This window comes from Lepeophtheirus salmonis, chromosome 6 (assembly GCF_016086655.4).
Source record: "Lepeophtheirus salmonis chromosome 6, UVic_Lsal_1.4, whole genome shotgun sequence".
In the NCBI taxonomy this organism is placed as follows: Eukaryota; Metazoa; Arthropoda; class Copepoda; order Siphonostomatoida; family Caligidae; genus Lepeophtheirus; species Lepeophtheirus salmonis.
Genome location: NC_052136.2, coordinates 33,696,068 through 33,708,788, shown reverse-complemented (window position 1 = coordinate 33,708,788; position 12,721 = coordinate 33,696,068). Strand labels below are relative to the sequence as shown.

Below are 12,721 nucleotides of genomic sequence, written 5' to 3'. Positions count from 1 at the left end.
CCTGTATCTAAAATAGGTTACTTTTAAGGTCATGGAGAGTAAGGTTTTTTTCGTCCATAGCAATTTTTTCAAGCTTACTTGGGTCGTGAATATTCTTAAAAAAAGGTTTTGGCGAATGATGTCGATCGTGTTATTTGAATTAAAACAAGGAGTATTTTCGCAGATGATTCTCTGAGCGGCTGACCATTCCTTTGATGGATAGAAAATGCGGTTATTTGAAAGGTAAAGTGATTTAAAATAGACATTTCCAGTAATATACAGGCTGCTATTGACTCTACAAGATTAATGAACAAGTTGGGATCAATTATTGCATTAGATTTCAGTCATAGATTTATTCTACATTTTGGTAAAAAAAAAGTTACGAAGGCTTTTTTCAATCCTATCCCTGCAGTTTTGTTCAATGGGACTTCTTCTTTCTTGTTGAATGGAATCCAGAGTAATCACATAAAGTTGGGAAAAAGCTGCAGACAAGGGTCTCTGGTGTACCTCTTCTCTTTTTAACTGCAAAAGCATTTAAATCTTTACTTGAGTCGTAAATACAGGGGTTTCGGGGTGGTTTTGGTAATATATACAACTTGGTCGGATGACATTACATTTATAATTGAAGTAAATTTGAGTAAACAAATGGCAAAGAGAGTTGAACTTATACTTTCTGCTTTCGAAATGTTCCCTAGGATTTCGGGAATGAAGGTGAATTTCAGCAGAACTTCTATCCTCTCTATATGTCACTGGCATTCTTTTTATGATTTGAAGAGGCTGTAAAATAGTTAACAGAGTTAATATATTGGGCGTTGAATTGAAAAAGGATGGACCCGCAACTTTTAATAGGATAAAAGTCAACTCGAAGGTCTGTAAGGGGTGTCTCCAGTGTAGGATATTTAATCTTCAAAAGAGAATTGATTGATATAATACCAAATTGATTCCTCAGATTATATATATTGCTACTGCTCTCCATTTTGTAGGTGAGAAGTCATTAATGGAGGATGATAAATGGCTTGGTACATTGTTCAATAAGGTTACATTCCCAAATTAAAGAGACCCGGGCTCAATTAGGAGGAGGACTTGTATTAGTAGCTAATGTTTTACCTAAAATCTATCTTTTTTTTAAAGAATAAGTAGATTTTAATGTCAAAAATTAAGTTTTGTTTTGTCAGACTTCAAAAGTCTGATATAATTTTTATATTTGTGTTGGTTGTACAAACACAACTTCCTTCTTTATTACGCGTAACAATCCATTTGTAGAATGAGTAGCAGAATAGGTGAGGTTTCATTCTGTTGGTGAGATTCTAAAATTTTCTTGGAAATATAGTTTGTTGCTTTCATGCATTAGAGTAGTGAGAAATGTGTGTTTGCCATCCAAAAGAATATCGCCATAAATGGTTTGAAAATATATTTTATAAAATTAAACTAATTGCAATACACCTCTTGAGTTTTTATTGGTGCAGTTGATCAAAAATAATTAATTGCTTCAAATTATAATATACAAAAGATATTTTTTTCCATTCATTTTTATAATTTGAAATATTTAAAATTCTTTAAACACTCTAAACACTACAGATAAAAAATAAATCTTTTGTTACTTATAAAACTTTTTTTACCGCCTTTTGAAAAATGGAGGTGTTGTGGTCTTAGACTGTAAAATATAAGGTTATAAGATTTTGATTGTAACTAGAGTAGCCATTAAGCAGAGTTGTATTCGAATCCACCTTTTTCGAATACAAGTCCAGTCGGAGTCCACATGATCCGAGTACACTTTCTTATGATTCTACGTGGTGTTGAAATTTCAGACTCTTGTACTACAGCTAATAAGTAGTACAAATATATATTTAATAAACATAAAACATGCCCTACAGGTATTTAAACATGAAAGAAACCGAATAATAAGGCGGTATCCTAAAAATTTGAAGTTTAGGAGGTAAGCAACTTAGCACAACTTTCTTCCCTTCTTCTATATTACTATAGTAAAGTTTTTCTGTTCGTCGATCCCCAACAACTCGAGGCAATGCTGGGTACTACCGCTAGTAGGGTATACTCAACGCCCCTAGCGGACAAAGTAGTTTAAACGATTATGCTACTTGTTCAGTCTGAAATGATTTTTTGTTACTAATTTAACCGATATGTCAAGCCAGATCATAATCTCAGACGGGGATTTGAAATTCAATTGTTTTCAAACGACGTATATATTTGATTGTAAGTCCTAAACATTTATTAGCGAGTTTATTAATTTTGTTTTTGGTAACGTGAACACTGCATTTTATTTTATTAAGAGGGATGACTACTCTTTCCTTCTTGAGTGTGTGGTCATGATAAATGGAGAATAACTGCAAGGATTTGGGGAGGGGGGGAGTTATCATATTATATTATTAAAGTGTTTCTGTTTGTTGACACTTAACGACTACACTGTATTACACTGCTAGTACAGTACACTCAACGCCTCTTGTGGGCAAAAATAATGATAAGGTAGTCTTCGTTTCAACACACACTTGGTTTATAGCTTTGACCTAGGCCAATTTGGAACGTTATGTTTCCTGCTTAGTCTAAAGTGATTTTTTCTATATAAATTTGTACCAATATATAGAACAATCTTAGACCGTGTATCCAAATGTATATTTAGTTGTAATTCCTAAGCATTTTTTTAGTGTGTGAGTTGTTTTTTATTAGCAACCTGAACACTGTTTTATATTTTCTCCAGATTTTATTATTATTCTTTCATACTACAGGAGGCAACTTCTAAGCATTAAGTAACTATGTGTGAGTGTGCTCATGAAAAAAATAAAAATCACTCAGGATTTTTCTTGAGGAGTTATCTTCTATAATAGTATAACAAAGTGTGTCTGTTTGTCAACGCCTACCAGCTCCATGTTCTAACTTTAGTAGAGTACACTCAACGCTCCTAGTGGAAAAAAATGTTGTCGCATAGACAACTATATATTTACAAATAATGATAACATGGTCTTCGTTATGCCTTTTTTGTTATGTTTCCAGTTCAGCCTTAAGTGATTTTTTAAAATACTAATTTCTACCGATATTTCAAACCAGATCATAATCTCAGCACGTGGATCAAAATTTAAAGATTTTATTGTTAAATGTGCGTGTTTTGTTGTTGTTGTTGGCAACTTGACAAATGTAAATGTTATCAAGCTGTTATTCTTACATTCTTGAGGAAATAAAATCCAAGTATTCAATGAGTTTACTCATGAAGAACGCAGAGTAAAACTGATGATTTTTTGGGGAGTTATCTTTTATAATATTTAAACAAAGTTTGTCTGTTCGCCGACGCATAATTACTAGGCCCAATGCCATGTACCACCACTAAAGGTATAATAAAACTACTGTATTTACAAATTAATAAGAATGTAAACACAAAGAATCAAAATCATTTCCCAATTGTACAAAAGTACCAACCGTTTTTTCTTTGGTAACCTTACAATCGTGATAGTATCCATTCTCTACCAAAGTTGCATCCTATATAAACAATGTCAAGGTGTGGGTCATAATATGTAAATCCTTGCACGTACATAAATTGATTCATCCCCTGAGTCAAATCCTCTTCTTTGAACCCATACATCACAAAAGAAACGATGATCTATGTACTCCTATGTTAAAAACAGACATTATAAGATTACATTACACAAGTAACTCTATCTTTTATTCTTTTACGTCGTTTTGTACTAGGGATTTGTGTGTGTGTGTCTTATGTAGAATAGACATTAGGGGGGTTGGTTGTTTAACTTTGATTAAATTTCGATTACAGCTGGTGCAAAAAGTTTGATTAAAAGTTTTGGACTTTTCTGGGAATAAACAATAAAAAAACTATCAAAAATCAACAGTTGAACTATTATTTACAAGGTGAAAAGCATGGTGGGTTCAAGTAAGAGTCTTTAGAGGTCCATTGGCAGCAGTAAATGCCGGCAAATCATGGATGATGTGGATATTGCAATCAACAAAAGTCCGGCCAAGCTGATGAGGCAGTATACCAAAAACTCTAAATGTTAGTGATTGGACATGATGAGGTATGCGAAGTATTTGGAGAAGGCCTCTTATGTACGACGATTGGGGAACTGCTTTAAACAGTAACCAGGGCCAGCCAGTCCAAGAGAGTACATAAATTGTTGACTTGGTTAAGCCATAAACGTCAGTTTGGCCACCCCGTTCCCCATATCCCCCCTCGACTGTTTTATTTGAAGTGTAGTTCAGAAAAGAGCTTGTGCTGCAAAAAAAAAAGCTAAATAATATACCACCCTAATGTACATATTTCATGAAGATACGTGATGAGGCAGCGAGCAATCACTGATTGTTTTATAACCTTTTCTTTTTTATATTTTTTAGTGTCTACGGTTTTAATGGTTATAAAAAATGTTATATCATGCGTTGAAACACAGAGTATTTGATAGACTTTAATGATTTCTAAAAAAAAAAGTTTATATTTGACAAATAATATTGTAATTTAAATACAAAGTAGATATTAATATGATGATTTAGTATTATATTTTATGTTTTAAAGAACAAAAAACTTTTCAAATCATTACAATTTTTAAAATTTCCTATCAAATCGAACTCAGTTGCAGTCAAAATTAACGTTCCATTTTTTCAAATATGTACATATCTGTAGGTAAATTTCATGTACTCAGTACGGTGTTATCTCACTAAAATAAAAATTAGAGCATATTTTTGTTAACAACTGACAATTTTTCGACTTCTTTTTTCCCTTATCAGTGATATGAATTTGAATTGGTTGAATTTGAATTAGCTCTTGTTAAGCTGTGAATAATTTGCAATAATAATTTCATAGTTAGATTTGTTAGCTAATTACAAGGATTTATCTCTCGGGATCCCACTTCCCCGTAAGTTCTTGGGATTTTACTCCAATGTCACATTCCACATTTAACTATTTCATTGAGTTATATATAAATAATTACTACTGAAAAAAACAAAAAAAATTACATATATTCTAGTGACAAGCTTGAGCACACTTTTTACCCGTAGGCTTAGGTTGTGCATTTCACAATTATAGAGGACCAAGTCTTATCAAAAATTAGCTTGTTCATCATTAATTAAGTTTGTCTTTTTTTGTTGAAGGAGGAATGGGGTAACGGAATTTAAAAAAAGAAGTACTTGTGGTCTCTAAAAAATCAAGTAACATATGAGAGATAACGATACAAATGAAAAAAAAAAAAAAAATAGGTTTGAGAATACAAGGGTATAACTAAAGATGTACTAAATATGTCATAGAGACTATTAGTGTATTTTTCTACAAGGTAACTAGCAAGATTAATAGAATTTTATAGTTAAACCATAATTTAATCGGGCTTGCTATAATTGTCAATCTGATGTATTGTACCGACTCCTGAGCCAGCCACACAGACTTAGTCAAAACACGGATCCAATCAGACTCTATGACGTCACTATTGCTAGAATTTTCAATTTGATGTATCGTACACACTGTTGGGCAAGACAAATAGATTTTGACAAAACATACAACCAATCATATTCTCTGACCCCGCTTTTAAAAAGCGTGGTGGAAGTCAAACATATGTTGTACACGTGCTATGTGTTTATTTTTCAAAGCTCCTATCATTACTATTTAATTCTTGAGAAGAAAGCATGTAAATATTAAAAAATAACAAGTGGGATTGCTTATGAAAGACGTAGAGTTACATTGGGATTTCTTTCAGAAAACTTATTATTTCTTTCCACAGTTTTAAAAGAAGTGATTCAATATAACATTATTTATTATACACTAACGCAATCCCGCTTAAAGATAATTTCTCGGGAAATGATAACCCTACTTTACCTTGACTCAAAAAGGATCGGCTCAAATGCAGGTCTGCTTTGTAAGTTTGATTGAGATGTCCAAATTGACAAAAACTTGGGTTGAAAGATTGAGCGGAAAAATTAAAGTGTTGATGCTTGGGATAATTCATATTGAAGGAGTATCAAAGTACTTATTATTTTGATAAACCTTGGATATCCTTGATGTTCGAGAGGAGTTTGAAGATTACGTCACTGACTGATATATATATATTATCAAAGATTGTTCTATGGGACGTCTTTTGAGTCCAATTTAAACGCGTTTTTAAGATTAAATCATCCACTCTCAATGAAAATGCTCACAAATCATCTTGTTGATATATATTCATTTATAGGCTATTTTCAAAAATTCCCCAAGGGAGAAACCCCCGAACCCCCAATAATCAGAATCAATCGCTGAACATCCCCTGGATTATCCCTAAAAATTAACACAAATGAGCCTGAACGATTTTATTGTAAAAAGAATATACTATCGATTGGAGAAAACGTGAATGGGTCTAAGCCTAGGTGATAGTTCTATGGTTAGATATACATTTATTAAAGTTGGGACTATGACAGTTCAATTTCTTTCTTAAAAAAGAACACACAAAAGAGGGTATAAAAGGTGAATTTAAAAAGATTAAAAAACAACTCACATTTTTGATTTATGAGTGTCTTATGTTTGACTTATTATTGAACTTTTAACTCCCTGTTGTAGCAATGGTATAACCCCGATTGCACAGAGAATTTTTTTGCTCATATTACAAATACAGTCAAACCTGGTCCAACAACCCCCTCTTATTAGCATGCCACTGCAATAAAGAGTCATATCAACTTTTAAAATTCTTACAAAACAAAAACCTACTTTAAAAAGTCACCTGTTGTAAGCGATCACGTTTTCAGTCTCCCTTGAGAGACCGCTTAGTACAGGTCACACTGTATATTGTACCTACAAAATAATACTCGTCTTGGTTGGTGGCATAATGCCTAAGTAAATTAAGATATTTTTCTTATCTATAAGAATAAAGAATAAACAAACAATCTTTTGGGCGTTAGAGCAAGGAACGATGCCAAAATGGGTGTCATATACCTACTTATAGTTAAATAAAAACGATATAATTATATACATTTCTTCTATATTTGTAGATACAATGAACATTAGACTGTTCCGTTTTTGGTTTAATAGATTCTCTCCCCATCACAAATATCTTTTCTACCGGGCACATTAAAAAACTGACTTTGGTAAATTTATAGGCCTCTCAGACCATTTTTGGCCTGTATAGGCCATTTTAAATTGAAAATTAGATATTTTGTACGGCCTTGCACAAAGACTTTTTCTGCTTTATAGACATCTTATATCTCCTTATCAAATATCTTTTCTGTTTGGGGCTTATAAAAAAACTTTCATTTGCAAAGTTTGACGCCTATTAACTTTTTTTCGTTTCCCACTGTCCATTGAATTTGCCAAATTTGAAAAACGAGATAATTTAATGTTCAAATTGGCCATTTGTAAGTCCTCTTATACAGGCCTGCAAAAAATGACTTTTGCGTTGGCAGCAATAAAAAACTTGCTTTAGCAAAGTTTGCGGCCTTTAAGTCTTTTTGGGCCTAACACTGGTGTTTATACTATGAAAAAAATTAGACTTTTAGTTTGAAAATGGCCATTTTTAGGCGTTTTATACCCCTCAACAAATACTTTTTCTACTGGGGAAAATAAAAAAACGGACGGGCAATGTTACATCAAGTTTTGGTTCAATACCATTTGTGGCGTGTTGCATGAAATTTTAATTAGAAAAAAAAGGGAATTTTAGGTCGAAATTGGTCATTTATATGTCTCTGTACCCCCCTAAAAATTACCTTTCCTGTTGGGAATAATAAAAAACTAGCTTTAGCGAATATTCAAGTATCAATGCTCACAGGGACTCAGTAATCCAAGATGGGCAGAAATTGACCCAGAAGTAATCCGTTGGGTGTTTGTAAGCTTTCCCCCTCATCTAGAAAAATGTCTAGAAGCTGAGGGCTCAAATTTGGAGTTTTCATTTAATTATGTAATTACTTCTATCTTTATTTTTAAATTGAATTAATATTTCTAGATATCAATTAGTTATACGGACTTATTTTTTCAATTTCAAAAACGGGATTTCATTTTCTAGTCACCCTGTTCCAAGTTGTTTGACTTCAATGCAGTTTTCGAATGCATTTAGCGAGGGAAGGGATGGGATTTTGAAAAACAAATTACACTCAGAAAAAAAACTTTTGAAAGGTTCAACAATTTTCTGTAAATATCCGAGGATTTATTTTATTAGTAACGAAATGCAACACATTTCCACAAAAAATTATAGGATTTGCCAAGTATTTAAAGAGTCACATTAACAAAGTCAAAATGTGCCCTGGATATATTATGTGGATAATAATGATTTATAAAAAGTTAAAACATAAACCTATTTAGTGTTTAGCTATAATGAGATGACTAGAGGTGCAAATTTAAAGACATTTTTCACATACCGGGTGTCCCGAAAGTCTTGACCGGTACCTTCGATGGCTTTTTTCGAGATTTCAGAGACTTTTTACGTAAATATTGCGTAAAATAAAAGTTAAAGCCCGTTTTCAGATTAACAAGTTTTGTTTTAATAACATTTCAAAACTCATAATTGTTGTTGACATGGAGGTTAAAAGACATGAAGTAGCTCTCGGCTTCGTGCAGGAATCAGCCACAAGGAGATCTCTGAGGCCACCAGCATGTCCGCCAGCACCATTGGCAGGATCGAGAGGACGTTGGACAAGGGGAAGGCCTTGAAGACATCCTTCGAAGTAGGAGACCTGTCTTAAAGGCCACCAAGGCCACTAAGAAGAAGATCAGGGCCCAGATCAAGATAAACCCTCTTCTGAGCATCGGAACAATTACCAAGAAGAACAACATGGGTAAGACTACTGCTGCCAACATTGTCAAGGACATTGGAGGCAAGTCCTTCGTCTGCACCACCCGTCCCATGTTCTCCATGGCCAATATGGAGGCCAGATACATCCGATGCAATTCTCATTTTTTCCGATGAGAAAACTTTTACAGTGGATCCAGTCTTCAACCGCAAAAATGATCGCTACATTAGCCTTAATGGTTATGTGGGATCTGAGAAATATGTGTCCATGACCAAGCACCCAGCCAGCATCATGATGCTTGGAGTTGTTGGATCAGATGGCCTCCAGTCTTCTTCCGAGAGGGCTACAGGCTCACCTCGGAGGACTACATCAAGGTGCTCAAGACCAAGGTGGTCCCATGGATCAGGAAGGAGTATCCTGGCAAGAAAGTGTGTTTCCAGCAGGATGGGGCACCCGCACACACAGCCAAGAACACCCAGAAGTGGTTGAAGGAGAATGTGGAATTCTGGCCTGAGGACCAGAAATACCTACCAAGGTAATTAAATTTATTGTTCTGCTGTATAATTTGACCAAATGACCTATTTTATAAAGAAACTAAAACTCTCACAGTCACTAACCACATGCGTATTCAAATGGCTGTTGACAAGAAATCTTGCAACTGCCTCCTCTTGAAAGTAAATAAAATTGCTTCAGTAACTGCTCTGCATTATGATGAGTATAGTTGATAATATTGTAGAGAAAAACGCGTGCAAGGAGGAGGGGGAAAAAAAGACATATGGTATCATTGTTTAAAATACTGATGTGATTATCATCTGCCTGCTTTATTATGATTTTTGAGGGTATATCGAATGTATTTATTAGCAAAATGTTTAATGAAGATATACTACGTATAATTGACTTCGACGTTTTTTATCCGTTACAGTAGATTTGAAAACGTCACACTCCATGAAATTGTAATTAATTAATTATCATATTCTCAGAATAATAACTAATGAAACGACAAAATAGAGTATTTCGAAATATATTTAAAGTTCCAGATTTAAAAAAGAAGGCTTTAATTAAATATAATCTACATGCTAAAAAATAAACCATTACACATTAAAGTTAAATATACAAAATTAAACAATTGGAATCATATAACTATTAATAATAATAAATTATAAATACAGAATATTGAAATAATAGATTGATCCAGATAATTTTTTCTTGTTCTAACATCGGAATTCAGTTAAATATGTCATAACTTTAGGTTGCAATACACAAGCGAGACGTGGAGTTTAATCAAAAAGATAATCACCCCTCTTCTTCATGTGGAAGTTGCTATATACAATTGTGCACAGGATAGATATATCTCTAGCGATGAGATCTAACTAATTATTAATAATAAAGTAAATGTCAAAATCATAAAATTAGACAATAAATATATTAATAAAAAAATGTTAGAAATAAATTCATCGTAAAGATTTAGAGCAAAAGCTAATTATGTAGTAATGTCCGGCGATATTACTCCCTATTAAGAGCATCAAAAAAGATTTTTCCCCGTTATTTAGGTATGCTTATATAACAACATACTATTATGATGAAGGATATACACAATTGTTAATTATAATGCAACACCCAATGTAACTACCCTCGTTGTTGTGGCCATTTAAACAGTTGTTTTTGCCTTTTATGAGTTTTCTGAACAACATTTCTGAGAGCCCATCAACCATAGCTAAGCCTTAAGTGATAAAAAAGTAATATTTATTGACTATGTAATATTGGAAAACCTAATTATCATACCCAAGTCTTAAAGCGAAGTAAGTAGTCTCAGACAAACTAGTTGCAAACCATCCAAAGCTACTACCCCCGTTGTTGTGACCATTTAAGCAGTTGTTTTTGCCCTTTACTGAGTTGTGTATCATAATTCTTGATATGTTTAGCTAAAATAGAATCATATTTTATCGTTAGATTTAAAAAAAAATTGCATACTTACTGTGAGATAGTACAAAATTCAGAGTTCCATTTCGATATTAGTAAATATTTTATACTTTTTACTGATAACTTGATCGTCATTTGGTGTGGATGACTCAAAACATTTTTATATGTATTTCTATAAATGACATCAGTACCAACATCCTCTATTAATTTAATGATGGTTCCTTGGGAAGGGATATGTTTACCCTTGTATTTCTCCATAAATTTTTTGAACGTAGATGATTAGCAATGGATAAGGTTATATTACATGCAATAAGCATCGTTGTGAAATCAGAGTTAAAGTCTGACTTGATGTATTCATTGTTAAATTGATTTTATAGATGAATATCCATACTCTAGTTATGAGATGAGGATAATGAGTGGCGTGTAATTCTAGACAGGGGACTAAAGGCACATTTATATCGACAAATCCGACAAACCATCTGTTTCTCATCCGGTAAGTATTTTTCAAATTCCTAGGCCTCCATTTTCAGAAATCCAGACAGAAGGCGACGTTATTTTAGGCATTTTATTCAGTTCTCTATCGACTATCCCCATCTAATATTATTATATTAATATTGAATAATAAAGGCGGGAATGATAACGTTCTTGCTTAATAGAAGAAGATGTATATTATGTAATCAATGATGCCATAAGTATTTCTTCTCTTCTCCTCGCACGCTTTTGTATTCTTACCAAAATTATCACCCTTAATGATGAGGTAGGCAACTGCGTGCGATGCTGTGAGGATTGGTTTTTTGATGGGTACAAAATCGACAACAGGAAGAGTAGCCTCTTCATCAAATCTGACGCTCTTCACATTGAATTCAGCAATTACTGTGTTCCTGTATTTCCCATCTCATTGCAGCTTTAGGAAGAGGCACTTCAGTTTGCCGTTGCTAAACTAGAATGGTTCAATATGGAAGAGAAAATCGTCGCTGATACCCATCACATTACTTTATACACGTGCATCCATATTAAACATTTTCGTCAGATAACTTTCTTTTTTGTATGAAGGGATTGAAAGAATAAAAGAAAATAAGAGATAACGTACAATCACTACAGCCACAAGTTGACTACTGAGTACACCAAGTTCCTTGCAGCACAGATATAAAACCTTAGCAAAGTGGCCTGATTAACTTAAGCCAATGATGGACAAGTAGATTGCAACTTCACAAATAACACAAATAGGCTGTATTTATTTTGTTCGACACATTTTTACTAAGGAACTAAATATTTGTAATCTAACACGGAGAAGACACTTTTCTGAATCTCACAGCGTGCCCACCATCGTTGTTTTTTTCACGTTGGTATTCCCCGTTCTGAGTGATACAACACTGTTGAGGCAATATCGCACTGATAGCCGGTCCTTCCGATCGAAAGTGGTGTCAGTTGATGCAAGGGGATTGCTGAACCCCTGGGGCTCGATGGAAAGCAGGTTAAGGACCACAGTCTTAGAGAGAGGTGTGAACACCCCCACGACTTATACAATAATGAACAGAAATATAAGAAAGGACACAGGCATTAACCGTTCCTCCTTTTCTAATCACAATACATAATTATTCCTTTAATTATTTTCTAAGACAGTAGTTTACAAGTCCCCACTATTGGTACATTGACGAACGTCATAAGTTGGTTGATCTTAGGATTTGTATATTCAGTTTGGTCATTTTCTCATAGTGTACACACTATAAAAATTCAAGAACCACTGAGTTCTGCATTTATTTCTGAATAGATATATGTAGATAATTTTCAGAAGTGCATACTTGGACTCGAGACTTCTTTTCTCTGTGTTTTATTAATCAAGATTGATTATTATATGATCCATTTTATTCAAAGGTGACATTATCAGGCCATTATATTAAGTGAATCTTCTTCCACCCTTAACAATAGAATGGGCACATAAGATAAGAAAAAAAAATGGCCATTGGAAATACAAAAACTCTTTCTAATTTCTATCTTTGAATTTTCTACGTAATTATGACGCCAAAAAATTAAACATATATATATATTTTGTAGCATCATTTTGCTTTTTTGCACAGTAGTTGATGGTGTAAAATATTTTTATTTGCAAAAGTTGTTTTTAAGCGAAATTGTA

General features: G+C 33.4%; 1 long non-coding RNA gene across 2 annotated transcripts; it reads right to left on the bottom strand.

Moving 5' to 3' along the window:
* Positions 1-10,071: 10,071 nt before the first annotated feature.
* On the bottom strand, positions 10,072-12,103 carry LOC139905852 (uncharacterized). Of its 2 annotated transcripts, XR_011780939.1 has the most exons (3): positions 10,643-11,924; positions 10,450-10,589; positions 10,072-10,387 (listed from the first exon to the last, which is right to left on the bottom strand). It is a non-coding gene; the product is annotated as an uncharacterized lncRNA (long non-coding RNA). The 2 variants fall into 2 exon arrangements; XR_011780938.1 differs by having other exon boundaries at positions 10,450-12,103.
* Between the last annotated feature and the right edge of the window lie 618 nt (positions 12,104-12,721).